Here is a 16,956-nt window from a genome sequence, read left to right on the forward strand (position 1 = left end):
AGTGACAGAGTAATTCTACGTGCGCACACGTGACACGTGCTCGACAAGATAACCAGGGGCCCAGTGTTTAGTGGAATAGTCTTTCTTTAACTCGTTATATTTTTCCTTTTAGTTGGATTTTTGTGTGGGGCATAGCTTTCTATAATGATACCTAAGCCACATAACATGTGGTGTTGCTTTAGTAAAGCACGGACCTCTACTGAACAGAACTTGATTGCTTCTTTGCGTCCAGTCACACAATTCACCTCCTTAAAGGCCTTCAAACGTAACTAAATTGCATTATAACAAAACGACGTCGGCGCTTTTCAATCATCTTGCGTACTCCATAGTGGTATACATGGTCGTAGGGTACGAGTCTACCTCAGTCGCGGACTGTCAAGTTAAAAAGGTAACAGTATTCATCATTGTCAAACATGTTACGGCTATAATAAGCAGAATAAATTTAAGTGAATTTATTCAAGCCGTCTGGCCGAACATCTTTTAGGTATTAACGTCAAGAGACGGTGCCTTGCTATTAACCAACCTATGTTTCCAATACTTCTGTCCAAAACAATTCCGTGTGTTGAACTACCTTCAAATATTGATTTTCTTGCAACTATACCCAAGTAAATAAATTACCTAGGCTTTTTACTAGCTCATTTCATTCATTTATAAATACGCACGAATCTAGCGTACTGCATTGCGTTAATTGGCGATCAAATTTTCATATTAAATCTTCATAGCTAGTGCAAATACGTACGCCATGTGATGGTTTTTGACAGTGTGATTTGCTTTCCTGAGCCTTTTCATGGAAAAGTCTCGCAAAATTAGCTTTTCATTCAGTCAACTGATATGCATATATTAGCTGCAGAAGTTATCTGCGCATGTTTACGTTTCTAAAAGGGACAGGACTTGCTAAATGTTAAAACTAAGATCAAGTAATTCGTTGTTAATCTGTCGAAGAAGTTAAAAAAATCTAAATACTCGTGCACTTGGACACAGAGGAGAATCATATGTATCAGACAAATTCAACGACAAAAGCCAATTGTTAAGGAGTAGTTATTGCAACTTCAAAACAGTTAAGTCAATAGCTCAATTGAAACAACACTGTTTGACAGGCGACGACTCGTTGGGGGGCTACATTTGGTTGGCGGGGGTCTTCGGCTATTGTAAGCCGCTGACTGCTTGATCATAAAGGCGGGCAAAGGCGAAAAAATATCAGAATGACAAAAAGCGAGAAACTGTAGCTTACGTAGTAGAGCAAAGCAATAATGCAACGGAAAATAAACGAACGACAACAAAAAAAATCGGCTCCTCCTGCAGATAAACTTTCACTCACAGATCCAAAGTCCGTTAGAGACTGCCCACTGTTACCGAGACCCCTCATTCCCTGCTGATTCGAATGCATACTGATAACAATTTTGTCAGAAACCATCTTTGATAAGATGTGAGAGGCAACAAAGTTAAAGGAGCCTGTTTGGCCTTGACCCCGGCTTCTGAATCAAGACTTGAAATAAGCGTTGGATTGAACATCCTAAGCAAAATAAGGAGAGAACAGAACAGGTGTGCGGGAAGTCGACAGCAACAACAAGAAGTAGCGATGCTCCCTAGCACAATAAACCATCGTAAACGAAGCGACTGTTACCAAGAACTGGCTTCAGAAACCATGGCAGGTGGTAGGTTGCTCGGAAAGGTTGTAATTCTCACCAGCTTTTCCATTGAAGTACCTTTTGTGCATCCAATTCTCTGCAACTACTTATTCGCTCCTCTACCTTGTTTACGTCTTTATGAGGGTGTATTTGATTGCCTAACCAAACAAGTACTGTTGGACCAGCACAGAACCGAACCGGTGGGCCCAAAGCTACTTCTTGCAAATAAGTTTGGCGGAAACTTTCGCATATGCCTGTTCATTAATGCCGGTATCTTGGTGTGAACATGGGTAGTCTAGCTGAGCTATTGTTTTTAGTGCCTTTCTATCGCCCAGTTTCGCGTAATAATAAAAACTGACCAGACGTGGGAACTATTAATAATTGTTGTTGACGCAATCGTTTCTCGTCAAATACACCCATATATCCGCTCGTATAGCAAACAAAGGTAAGGCTGACATGGGACATTAGTAGAATGAAGTATTAAGTCGTCCGAATGAAGTGCTAGGCTAGTTTTCCCCATTCAGGTAACGAGCATTCATCTTGTAGGTAACAAAACAACAGCTACGATTTTGTACGATTAAACTCTAATTTGATCAAATCCCTCTCGTCGAGTTAATGGTCTCGTACAGCAGTATTAGAAGGGAAACGTTGAACCTACGAAATCAGCGCGCCCAGTCATCCTACAAACTGTTACGCAACCAGAGCTTCAAAGTCGGGAAGTATTGTACTTTCCGACTTTAGTAGGTATTAAATATAAACACCCTGATAAGTGAGTTCGGGCGATTAAGAGAAGAGCAGTTGTCATTGCTGACACTATCGTAATGCCGTTGCAATTTATCGCCACGTTATAATAAATTCACATTTGGCAATCCGCAAATTGAGTTTGACGACCTTCTGTCCCCAACACCAGCGTTCTTATTCCACATCATTCCAAGTGGACTAGGTGTTCCGGTCTCCTCGGTCTGAAAAACTTCTAGACGAATTCGCCAGACGAATTCCGCAGCTACCGACGGCTAGCGTACAGACTGGCGAAAAGAGTCACTCTCGCTCTTTGCTCATTCTTTCACCGGATACCAACTCCTTGCCATTTTTGGAGTCATTCATGTCTTTCCCTGATCCCGCGTTAGTCCGTCCGCTTTCTGCTCGGCCCGAGTCGTCTCTTGCATTTATAGAAAAAGTATGACTAGTAGCACTTTGAAATATCAATACGGCCATAAACGAGCAGATGGCGGCGCGGCTGTGCCCAGGAGTGCGGGATGCGTGGCGGCACTGAAGCAAAAAGCATATTGAACGGGAAAGAAAGGAGCAGACATGTGGGTAAAGTGTACGTTTTTTTCTCTTGTGGTTAGGCACTATACAGGCGAGGGACGAAGTTCTGAGAATTGGAGATAAAACGGCGAAAAAGGGGTTGACGAATTCGCTATGCACATTCGTAAAATATGGCGGCCCACGAAGATGCTTAACTAATGGTGTCATATACGCATACATACCGAAAACGCACACAGATGGTAATTTGTTTTTAATATAAATGTAGTTTTAATGTAAAAATGAAGCTAGCACAAGTCCCAGTAATCTACACGTTGCGATGTTTTTCGTAGAGTGCGTTATACAACACAAATTATTGACTATCAGATACTAAAGCAATAGGCACGTAAGTCAGTCTCACAGTTGTCAGCAGAAGGTATTGTGGCGTATCGTTAGTACATAGAGCTTATAGAACTATATTCTTTATTCAAGCGTTCATTGACTAATTTTCTGTCTGCCTGCCTGCTGCCGATTCCCTACTGTTTATCCGGCTGGCGAACGACGACTTCTAGTCAGTTAACGAACCCAGTTAATAATACGTTCGGTTCCTAGACTGACCATTAGATTGAGATGTCGAGAGGAAGCCAGCAACCGGACCACGAGGCCTTATGGTTACGTATATAAAAAAACGTCCGTAAAGTAGTAATTCCCCAGGCCACAATCTGTTCATCTACACCCGTTCACTTTTCCTGCCGTTAAAGCGAGTAGGGAACGAATGACAAAAACCAACTAACCAACGTGTTCTGACTCCATTCATGGTTCAGAAGGGAACTCCTTAACTAGAGCCTCTCGGATGGAGTAATCTAATAAAACCGACTGCTCAGCTGCAGCACGACCCTCCCAGTTTGGCCTGAAAAAAGAGCTCCGCAACCTGCCTGAATTCGAACTTCAAACATACAAGCCCTCTGTGGCCCAGCGGGAATTGTGCTGGAGTCCGTTTGTCGCCCAGGCTAACGCCGCTGCCTGCCACAATGAATCCGTGAACTCAATCACTCCAGTCTGGCTCGACGTGTGCGCTGCTTACGTGGCCGTACATTTATCAGAGAATTCAACTAAATCTAAATTAGCACTTTCTTCATTCAATAAAGAAAGCGCGAATAGACCAACACGTTGATGGTTGAGGTAGGCTATTGTGACTGACGAAGTAGCTCTGTTAATGTGGAAAACACAAGTTATTGTTTGCCCATCGATGACATAATGGCTGTATAATAGAATCTGTGTTGTATTATATACGGACGATTTTTGAGTACAACATGACGGTTACGTAATGCATGTTATCATTTTGTATTCATTGCAAATCATAGCGTACTATATTCGGACCGTAATCAATTGTAGGACGGTAGTGTTAGATATTCGCGTCGCTTGCCGAATGGCAGATTTAGCTTTTATGAAGGCCAAGACGGATTATATCCGCATTTAGCTTCTCCACTACGAGGCTAAACGAATCAGGAGAACCTCTTAGAGACGAAGCGCCATTATGCCAACGTGCATTAGGTATAAGGGTTGCTGATTTTCCCAGTAGCTGTTCAATAACCGTTGCCTTTAGGTCAGTGAGGTTCATATTATTAAAGTCCATTACTAAAAGCGAAATAACGAGATATTCACAACATTTACAGCTCCATAGCAGGTCTATTTCGCATATGAGCATATTCGCACATGAATCTCCCACGAAGTGAAAGCAGTTGACTCTTCGGTGTTGTTTATCGGCTATTGCAGCCCTTTTTACCAACACGAATTAAAAGTCTTAACAGGGACAAGAAAAGAAAGTGAGTACACAGGCAGCCCAGCTGAGCATCGTAGGCTTGTAACCTTTTTTGCCGCTGCTTTTAGTGGAAAAGATTTGACGGATGTGAACCGTTGCTTCTATTGCAGGCACTTTCTTCGGTCGTATTATTATTATTGCAAAAGAAATATACTAGTACTAGTAACAGTAACTGTTCGGAGCAAGTCGACACGCAGCGCTAATTCATGGCGGAGCGTATATGTCCGGGGATTCGTTTAATACTGTGCCGCTTGAGCTTACAATCCAGACAGACCAAACAGTAGCGTCGCCTTCCGTCGCATTATGTACGAAACAGCAGGAGCGATTGTCTGTTACTTGCGTGTTAGTTGGTAACCAGGCGGCCACCGGCGGATGCGCATTTGCTTTGCCGGTCACCGAGGTATCGGATATGCGGCTATTTGGGAAAATTATACTTGACAGTTACCGTCGCGTTGCGCTCCGTTCTATGACCACTCCTTTAGAGTTCATGCGTATTCGGGTCGGAGCAGGTAGCCGTTGTATCCGCAAAAGCCGCCTAACTCGACGCAGATATAGCGCTAAGTAAGCGATGAAGCGCAACCGCGCGGAAATCCGCTGCTGCTCAAGAATTGACCCAAGCCCCATCATAACGGTTTGGGAACTGGGAGATCTTGTGAAAACCAGTAAATGAATAGTGATGCTAACCGTAACAGGTCACCGATAGGTAAAACGGCATAGCGATGATGGAAACAGAGAGCTATTGGGGAGCAGCACAGTTAAGGCCGCTGGCCGCAAAGGGGTCGTTGGTTTGGTTTGTTGGTCAGGACGAACTACTATAAACTGACATTGTTCTAGTTTTTAATTTCCAGACATTTTGAAATACGACTGTCTACCCACAGACATAAGGCGATAAAATGAAAAAGAGAGCTCACAACAAGAAAGATACGTGCGGGCCGTTCACCGAGTCGACAGTGAACCTTGCCAACAGCCTATGCCGGAGGACGAACAGAGAAGCTTAGCCGGAGAGGGTTGACTGCTAGCACCAAGTTGGCAGAAGGGGGTGAGAGAGCGGATATCGAATGCGATAGGTCCAACATCCATAGGTTCTTGCAGGCACACACACATACACATGCTCATATAGGAAGACAGGCACGCAAACGTATAACGCATGCACTTGTGCTGCTGCCTCCCACACTTTAGGTAGCAGCCATACAGCTTTGGAATAGAGGGCACGGGTGGGGGCGATTGCGGAAGTAGGATCTTGAACAAAGACCGGCTGGGGAGTTAACATTGAAGAGCAGTGGTACTCACTTTGTGCTCGCAACTAGCCTCAAACGGAACTTGAATCGGGCTCCAGGTGAGTGGCAAGTTCCTAAAGGGACCCGGGCTGGCCATCTAACTCTCGAAGCAAAATTGTGCGTATGAACTGATAATTCTTAGCAGACAGAAGCGCCTTTGTGAAGTAGAAGGTGGACAGGTAAAGAAACAAAGAGCCCTCCTCGAAGGACTCTTATGGAGGGCTCAGCTGACTGGAGTCGCGGACAATTCGAGATGACACTCACCGTCCAGCGGATGAACGGTCAGAATGGAAATTAATATCTGATAGCGAAACTAGAGAACAGAGAAGATTACGGCGGTATACAAAGCGAACTCTACCCGCGTGGGTTTTTTTCTGCCCTGAAACCAGACAACACCAGCGCCACTGCCAGGACATTCGTCCGGGAAAGGAAGAATCTGCAGGATAGGCAGCTTCGATAGCCACTAGCACTGCCAACCGTCGCGTTTCCATTATGTTTAATTATGTACGTACTACACGCCAGTGACTTTCTGAGACTCGTTTTACCTAGTCAAACGAATTCTAGAGCTCCAGTTCTGTTACTGCAGCGGTGTAAGCAGAGGTGGGGGGAAGGGAGGGGACACAAAACAGTACGAATTGTACAGCCACTGATCTCGAGGAGAAATTAAAAAAAGGCCGATTATGTTTGTCAGTTGAGTGAAAATATTGGATGAAATGATACAAAAAACTGACAGGCATTTCCAGCAGCACACGAACTCGCGTATAAATAGCTAGCTAAATGACATAGACGAGCAATTACAGTGAGGTGCCATCTTATATATGCGGTTATTATTTTACGCAGTAACAATTCCAGTTCTCTAATGGAGGAAATAAGCTAGTAAGTTCAATTTCTAAGGCGTTGTCAGGCTCAGTTCAGCGAGTCCTACTTCGTTGCTATAGCTGCAAGTATTGAAGCGGGCTTGGAGCTTCCCACGAAAAATCCTGAACTAGTCTACATTTGTTATCCTAAGCTAATTTCTGGACTGTTCAAATTCCGAATTTGTAGAAACATATGGATTGTAGAGTTTATCAAGGAGTTTCAGGTTATACATATATACGTAGACTAAGAACTGAATGAAGTTAAGCTTAGTTCATTTTGTACGAAAAGTCAGATACGGGTCAACTTTCTTTTAAGTAATATTTGAAGACATTTTAGTAGGTCGCGGCGGGGGCCGGGAAAATAGCGAAAAATAGACGAGAAAAGTAAGCTTGAAACTATTTCGTATTATGAAAGAGAAATATTAGTCTAAATCATTTTAGAATTTGAAACTGGCTGAAACGACGGAAGGTAAGGGACAAACAAAACATAGGGAAAGTAAAATAAAATAAAAAGGCAAACTGTATTCTGAAGAATAAGGTTCAGATTTACGTACTAATGGTCGGCAGGATAAGTAGTTTCCAAAAACGTCGCCTATATTTATTTGTTCAATGGAAAGGAAAGACCATTCGTTTAATTGAAGACCTATAGTTTGTTGGAACAATTGAATGACTCTACTGCAGGAAGTTCAATTTGCACCTTTAGATACGATAGTCCAAATCGGAGAGCGCAATGTGTGTCACAAATCCCATATACCGCAGGTGTTAGGTTGAAATATCGTTTAAAAATACATCGCAAATCATAACTTCGATTCGAAGCTAGAGTATTTCGAGTTTTAGGTACGCTTGGCTCATTGCGTTGCGCATGCAGTTGAGCTAACCATGATTTTCAAATGGGACCCTTTGAATCCGTTCAAGCTGTTCACGAATCCTTTATACCTTTCAGAACGGTCACGCGCCGGGATCAGACTTATCGTCTAACAAACCGTCAGATGAAAGACTCAAAAAAGTGACGTCAATATATTTTGGGTATTCTCGCGAGGTTCGTTTTACTCAAACATGTAAAATCATTCAAGTCGCCTCGAAGGCATAATTTACTGGTGGAGTATTTTAAAGAGAAACATTTCCATTATTTATATCACAGGATAAAGTGTATGAAAGAGGCTTTGATTCTTGTGAAAAATTTCCTTCGCGTCCAATAACAGCCACAAAGTATTTTTGTTTAGACAATAACAATGTCAACAGACTATCCCTGTAAAGTGGAACAACTGCGGGCGTTCGGCTCTCGTAAAATAGAAAAAGGTCCTTTTTTTCGAAGAACAGCGCAGCAGTTGCTCTACTTGCAGTAGGCATCGTTCGCTTCACGAGTAGGCTTACATGCCAGCTGGGTTCTGTTAGAGCTCAAGCGTAGACATGCCTTGTAAGATGCTTCCCACCATCGTATACGAATCTGGGGTAACAGTTTCATGTCTCTTGTAGTTTGCGAGCAGCAACAACAACTGCTATACTTGTGTTTTGTTGGAAACCTCAACGCGCTTGCGTCGAAAAATCATTTGCTCATAGTGGATACATTTTGTCAGTGCAGCATTGACTCTGATTAACTTTGGTTGGACCCGGTGAGATGTCGAGTTCGTGCAGTCGCAACCACTCTTTTGTAGTCTTCGTTCAGGAAACACCTTATAAAAGAAAATTAGATTTGTTCACAAAGGTGATGTGGCAACGACTATAGCGCTATGTATGGAAACCATCGCGAAAAAGTTTGCCACAGCGGGGTGTTGTATTCAGCCCGATGCAAAGATAGGTTCGACAAGATTTTGTTGTCAAAATTTAGGGTATGTCAAACAATGTAATTTGGCGCGGTGGTTTGGGCGGCTAAACTTTTGGTTGAATAAGACTATGGGCGGCTCCATGAAGTCGCGTTAACAACAGAGATCGTGTGAATGATAAAAGCTTCTTTACTACGATGGAGGTCTGTGAGAAACCTCGTGTCGTAATCTTTAGTAGCGAGATCTATCTTGTTGTATAGATTATTATTATTGACTTTTTTAGGAAGCCTCAAATCTGATAATGACTTTTATTGTTTTGAACTTGTAAAGGTAATTGCCTTCACAGTCGTATTTTAAGTATTTGAGAACTAAATAGATTTCATCCCAAAACGATCGTAGACACCCATGTTGAACTTACGGTTTGCGATAAACCTAAATGTGTAAAAAAATTGCACAACAAAATTTGCTGCCTTTACTAGAAATCGCTCAATTTATCTATAATGAGTGCGCATAATACAAATTTTTCCCAAAGGCTGACCATTGCCCTTTATTTGGATGATCATTTCTGATCATTAACAGAACAGATAACTAAGCGATATTGTCGCCATCCGTGCCTAAGTAGTCTACAAGGTACCTTCTGTATAATGCAATCCAACAAGCATCTGCAGTATTTTTTGATGTTGCATTTAGGTTTGTTTTGCGGGGTGATACGCCGACTGTGTTTTCGATATCTGTGTAGGTTCAGAGCCGACAGTTTTGATCGTCTAAATTCTGATAAAGTCTTGATGGCAACATTCTCCTATGAGACTCGGTGGAACATGTCGTCCTTCGTATCGCGATTCATTTCCATGCATCAGTAGGTATCGTTATGGGGCGGTGAAAACGAACCCTCATAGTAACTTAGCGAGTTTCCCTGGTCCCACTGTGTCAAGGCTTTTGATCTTGAGTATTATATATATAATTGCTAATCAATAGGTTCACTGCGATCATCATTGAGCCCTGTGGACGCTGCACTAATGACACACTAACTATATGCTAACTAGATATGAAACGAAGTAGTCTGTCATAGATAAGTTAGACAAGCAGTTTCCTTGATGTATCGGTTAGGTTCATTGGCCGAGTTGCATGTTCTGTTGAAGCTTGCCGCTGAAGTTCCAGGACAGCAAAGACGAACCTATCACCACGCTCCATACAATCATTTCAACTTGCCCAACCGTTTGCTTTTCATTCTAGCAGCTCTTGAAAATGTTCTCAGCTGTTTTATCATCGAGAGAAGTTACAGCCACAGGCTTGCCACTGACACTTATGACGAGTTGGCCTACTTTACTGTAGAGTTTTATATCAGGGAAATAGTAGGTACATTTTCGACTGCCTTTCATGATGATTGTTATCAGATTCGTTTTTGGAGACATGGCATGAATCGAGGGACATTTTTTAAAATTCGAGGGAGGTAAAGCTGGTCACGGAAATAAGCGTGCCTGACTATTTGAAAACTAGCTTGTTTGGGCTTTGCTAGCGACATGGAATGGTTAGTACTGTCGTATTTTGTATGCTACACAAGTAGATAGTTTCAATAATCAGGTTTATCGAGGCTGACCATCTATTTGTTGGTGTGAGAGTGCCTGACATATGCAAAGGATATCTATCGTGAACATTTCACAATTGTCTATTTTCAGAAATTTATACAAGTTTTGCTTTGTGTTTTACGTTTACTTTTCGAAGAACTTGACCGCTTTCCAAATTGTACTAATCGGCTCTACAAGGGTAGCCTAGTGGTAACTCAGATTCTATCGTTGAGTTTTGGTACTAACATCTTAACTTCGGCAGAGGAGAGATCCGAGTTCATTCACACTCGTCATTTTCGATACTTAAGAACCCATAAAGACGTGCTTAGCTCCAGCATACTATAACAATATTTTTTATGTCAACGCAAATGTAGACGCCATACCAGACTTTCTTCGAGAAGGCGTTCTTCGTTATTCTTCCCTATGCCCGTAATCGTACACTAGATGAATATTCAAATAGTCAAAAGCAACGTAGAACGAAACGCTTCTACACGGGCTGGAAAAAGGAAAAGAAAAGTGCAGCGGAGTTACCTGGGCGACGTCATGCTGACCATAAAGGAGCAAGCTAGCATGTAGCTTGCTTGCACATTTGAATCCTTTTGAATGACTATTTTAAATGACACATTATATAAATGACACATTTGAATGACTATTTTAAAAGCAATCCAATGCAGTCACCATAAATGAATCTTCGAGCTAACCCATCGAAAGAATAGGCAATATAAAACATGTCGCTTTATTCTGTTTATAGATAATACGATATCTTTTACAGTCTACCTGGCATAAACAAAGCGAATTTGATCTCTACGAAGTACCTGTTTCCGATCCCGGCAACATAGTAGGACTTACCTTTGTTCGAAAAAAAAAGTTTGACAGCACTAATATAATTATCGTACCTATAAGTTCGTTAACGTTATTGCCCTAATTGCTTACTGAGTTAATTACAAAAAAAGCAGTAATGCGATACATGCACTAGCTGCCTGTATGTCCTGCTGTCTTGTTCAGACGTGCTATTGTTCTCCAAATGATTAGTTTATTGTGCCATGTTGATTACATGTTTTGATATGATGCTGACGGGTAAGTTGCATTAAACAACGATCCGAGATAGAAAACATCTTGGTCACAACATAATCCGCAAAACTAAATACATGGCATGCTAATTTAGCAAATCACCGTATCTTTGCGTCCGCGTCCTTCGTTTGTGTCCTTTGATAAAGGCGAAGGTACCTGGAGCTATTTGAATACGTAATGTGCCCTTTACCGCAGTAGAAATCCATGCGGGTTTCACGATGCTAAGAACCATGTATTGTAGAATTAGTGCGCTAGTGCGGTGTTTTGATGGTTGCGCGGGGCTGTTATATATTCGGCATAGAAGATTCCAGGAGTGAATAATATGTTCACAGTACTATATAATAGCGAGTAAGCAAACGGTTCTGAACAAGGGATGTCCATATATAGAGTTCTAAAGAGGTAGCTCAAAGCGACAACGTAGGTTTTCAGACAGCGGTTGTCAGTAGATACGCAAGACAATTTAGGGTCGTTACGTGAAAGCCAGTGCTCTTTTGAGGAAGACTACTGTTGTACGGCCTAACTGTTCGAGGTCCGTCAGTGTAAAATCTTCGCAAATTATGCGTATCCTGCAGTGACGTTCGGAGTCGAATCAACGAAGAGCATTTACGGGATACAGTCGATGAGGCCCGGTCCACCCGGTCACCAGCAGCGAACATTGGCCCCTGAAGTACAACTTCAGGAACAGGAAGCAAAGTTCCGCAAAGATGGATGGGAAAATTTTTGCTTCAGAAAAAAACGACGAGTGGAAAGGGGCAAACTGGCTAAACAGACATTTCGTCACTCGTTTTGCCGTACATAGGTTCCAGCGGCAGAGAAGGGGGTTCTGCAGATTGTCGGATTTCTACGAGCCTGATAGTATATGAGAGTTCTCGAAATGCGGGAAAGATTGTGACAGATATCATGCCATTCGTTGCTCCCTGACATCATCTGAAGGATATCTGGTAAATCTCTCAATCAATTCAGCAAAATTCGTTGAACCCATATCACGCTAAGCGCTTTATGAGTTCTATATACTCACTCCGACATGTTGTTGTTGACTTGCATAGATAAGGTGTTTGACAACTACCAGCAACGGCAGATGGATAAAATTTGCTGTGAATAATCACAGATCTCAGCTTTATATTCTCTTAAAATGGTAGGCTGAAATGAAAAAGTTCCCCACAAGCGTACACTTCTGCACCTATTACATACGCTACAGCTCAATATATAGGTTAATATATTATTTTTTATAAAGGAAGAACCGAACATAAGAAGGTAGATTCCACCTAGGGTATCCATATTCAGACTAGTGTTGTTTTTCAAAAAGTGAAAGATTTCCACATAATTTACTATAGCAAAATGTTGGAACCCTTGCGGCGCATTAGACTACCTTGTAATACCAATCTATTATTCCGCTACTAGGCAGAAAAGTTCATTTCCACGGTGCGCTTTGTGTGTATGGCTGAAACACAAAGATTGAGGGTAAGAACTCACGTTAGGTATAAAACTGAGCCTAAGACATTTCATAACTCCAAGCTAGGGACTAACGTTGTTATGCGTTTCCTCTGGCTTGCACGAGCTCTGAAATTTACGCATTTCGACACTCGAAGTAGCAACTACATACTTTTCTTTACTAAAAATTACACTCAAAATAGATTGGCTTAATGGTATATGCAGCAGTATAAATATTTAATAGGGAGGTCCGTCTTACCATTAATAATGGCCTCTTCGAAACTGAGAATAGGTAGCCAGGGAAAGGCCACTAGTGGCCTGCCTTTAAGCCAGACTATCTGATAGTCCATGTAGTGGCGGTAAATAATAACACTGACGCTAAAAACCTTTGACATGATACACGTAATATTTTTTCGAGCATGCTAATAGAAATATGGATTTCAAGACAGGTACCTTCGTGCATGTATGATACTGAGCCATTTCAGCCACTAGATGTCGTGTTTGTTAGTTGCGTTAATAGCTTTTGGAAATATAAAACCGTCACCATGTTCTGTTTACCGATCGATTTTCGTAATAGTGGGAATAATGATTACAAAAATGGTAATAAGTGTCAAAGATATGTCACGTTCAATGTTTTTAAATTACACAAACTGCGATTTTTAGTGGCTTCATATACTCAGAACTTTGACATCCGTTACAAAAACATATGCGATTTAAGGTTTTTTGAGAGAGCTTTTGGTGCTCCACATATTGCTGGGGAGGTGCGTATAACATAAATTACCCCCTATCTTCCATCCATAACAAAAGCCGCATATTTGTCAACCATAGGCTTAAAAATATGGTACAGTCGTTTAAGTATTCGGTATAGGAAATGGCTCGGTGACGGTGCAGTAGATTACGTGGTTGCCATTGAATTTAGGGGCACGTAAGGTACCTTAGGATCGACATGACGCGTGAAAACACTTCGTTTTATGCTAAAAGAGGTTAGCCATCTGAAGCAGCACCTAACGACAGTACCAGACATGACGCTCAAAATACTGAGAAGAAAGGACAGAAAAAAGCTGGTGAATTTTAGTGGTCACAAAATCTAGCGAGCGATAAATAAACAGTAATCTTAAAAGGACCTAATAAAATCAATATTAGCAATTGATTTTTCAACATAAGAAGAAAAATTAAATTACCTCACTTGACTTTGGGTTATAGTTATGCTTCATCTTAACAATGGGATTGCTCTGTGACTTAAACAAATTTGCGAAATGATCTCATACAGCCTAATGCTATAACGAGGTCTAACAAAAGTCAACACAGCACAACAAATGCTCCATCAATGACCGGGAACAGCGGTTTGACAATCTGATAGAATCGGTTAGCGAATATCCGCCAACACGACCAATATCTGCAGAGTACTTTAGCTTCGCCTAAAAGATCATTAGGGGCGCGTTACAAACCATAACGGATAGACTTTAATGAAATGGATGGAAGCTCGTGGCTTAATCATAAACAATAAATATAAATAATAACCATAAACAATAAATGAAATAAAGGTGAACTGTTCATCGTTTAAAGGAATGGACCTAAATCGCACAAAGGTATGACCAGCTGAACCTTCCCATCAACCAAACAGATTACAGGCCTACAAACCCTTGACGATGAAATTCATTCCAACAATCATCAGTGCAACATATACATGCAACAATAGGAAATAGTCATAGTGACCATTGCCGAAACCAGAGGAGGGGGCGACAGGTTTAAAACAGACGAAGCGTCAGAACTATATGGCGTTTTTTCTGCACCAGGTAAACTATGATTTAAGAAATTTGTCGAAACTGTTGATTGAATAGAAAAAAGAAAGAACTAGTAATAAAGTGAAAAAAGCGAAGGTTCACCGAATTGCAAAGGGAAGCAACTTCTTCGGATCGATATGCTTTTGGGGGAAGCTGGCGATTAAAAATTATTTTATTCCGGAAGACAGCCGTAGACCAGCTAACCAGTACGGTCGACGGATCACTGAGAGTGAAGGATCGCCATTTTAAATGGCAGCTGAGTTTCTTCTTCCTCAAAGATGTCTTGAAAGCAAAAAATTATTTCCTAGATGTAAACCAAATCACATATGATACTCTCTGGCGCTCACGATAAATATTTGTACGCCAGCAAGAATTCTCGGTTAATGAGATCATAATAGACATGGCTGAATGTATGAATGGAAAAGAACTAATTCATTCTGGTTCAAGTTAGCGAGGTGATCCTGCTAGACGAATTAAGAAAAGTTCACAGATCTAACTCTCCCTAAGGCAGGGAAACGCTAACATATCCAAGTAGGCAGGGGTTCACCTCGACAGAAAGAACTCCCTGAATGCGTCGAAGGTTGTGACCGAGTTTGCAAAATTCATGTCAAACATCAAACCCAAAAGCGAAAAGATAAAAAGCCTCTTATGTCGATGCCGGATATATTTAGTAACTCTATCGACGCACCGGTCCGGTTTACATCTGCAACAGCGAATGCTAGGAACAAGGCACTTTAAGGTAGAGGCCAACTGACCTAGCACTGCGGCTTCAGCAAGTTTGCAGAACAGCCAGCGTACAGACCGCACAGTGTTTCGTGAAGACGAGTGCTAAAATATGTCCTTTGTATAATCGCAAAAACCTACTGGAAGAACAATACGTGGAAGAGCCTTGTGAAAATCTCACCAAGGTGATGCAAACCCACTAAATCGATAATCACCTACCATGTTTCTATTAGCTTGTAGCTCTGTTAATAATAAATGAAGATCAAGGCTGGTAGAGAATATGATAAATTTGACCTCGAAAGGTCAAGTCCAACGGTATAAAGGAGAACATCACATTTTTCTGGATTCGCACGAACCACACTAAGGCGGTGGATTACAGGAGGATTCTCAATAAAAAAAAAAACAAAAAGGAAAAGCCGGAGACTGTTAGCTGTTTAATGTTGTTTCCGATATTATTTCTTTTTGCCCCTAATGGATTAAGATGAGCAACACAAAAGACACACAGTCACGTATCCAGGATATTACTACACCAGCCGTTTGTAACGCTCATCTTTACAGTCGCGTTTCTTTGCGCGACACTTTGAAGACTTCGCGCATAAGTTTCTGATCTCTCTCTTTACCCATGCTAGTAAATGACATGAACGGTCGGATTGATATCTCTCGATTAGGAGATCATTAGCTCTAAAACTCTCGAGGACACGTATTCTTCAAGTTGATATGGTAACTCTGAAGGTCTGAAATCACTTTTCAGAAGACACCAAGTATAGCGCTTTCCGGTGCTATTTTTGTTACCCTCGACTGGTGACAAAAATCGTCCGGCATTTAGCCATATGGCCATTAGAGGGATGGAGAATAGTTTTGATTTCTTTGATGTTGTTAAAGATAATTTAGCAGAACTTTTAAATCTAGGGGCATAGAAAAGTAAACTGTATTAATCCAAGATGAGCGATAACCACTGAGTAGTAATCTACAAATATTTCGCTGGCCCGAGAGTTAATATTATATATGAGTAAAAAGCTGTTTTCGTATTAACTTAAACACTGTGCCATTGCCGGTAATGGCTGAGATTTCTGCGAAAACCAGGTGTACAACCGGTTTTATAAGTGTGAAATGCATAGCGTTTTTTATTGGTTAATGTAATATAAATATGTTGCTAGGAGAGTTCTCTTGTTAACTGAAAGCAGAACAGGTTCTGCATCTAGCGTTTGTATTGCTGACTCTTCGCCATTGCGGTTTCTTTTCTAGGGAAATGTTTAAATTAGTATTACTGAATTTTTCGTGGTTAAATTAAAGCTCGTACTGATTTCTCGAGTGCGTAGGTAACAATGTAGGTGTCCTCTGATTACCAACCCAATCTGTCTCGTGAGTATGTTTAATCCTGCTCCTTCTCTACGGGCAATTCACTTAACCCAAACCTCGCCTTAATTTTTTCTTATGGTAACAGAAGAGGTAACTTCTTTATATATGTATGTATGAACATAAAACTGCTTACATGTCTACAGTTATACTACTGCTTATAGCTCTAAAATCTTATAAATTTTCCATAGTTTCTCGCAGCTGAATAATCCTGTATTTTTACGTTTACGGATATAGGGTGGCGATATGGTATGATGGTCGAACGACAACGGCCGAGTTACTGCCATTTCTCTATTTGCTTTTATTTATAACAGGCGAAGAAGTGCGCCTGCACTTCGTTAATCATATATTTATGGCCTATACCGCCAGAAATGATTGTACGCCTGTTTTTCAGCTTCAGTTTATCCTTTCTTCTTTACCTGCAACGCCTGTAC

This window comes from Varroa destructor, unplaced genomic scaffold, assembly GCF_002443255.2.
Source record: "Varroa destructor unplaced genomic scaffold, Vdes_3.0 BEIS01000002.1, whole genome shotgun sequence".
Classification (NCBI taxonomy): Eukaryota; Metazoa; Arthropoda; class Arachnida; order Mesostigmata; family Varroidae; genus Varroa; species Varroa destructor.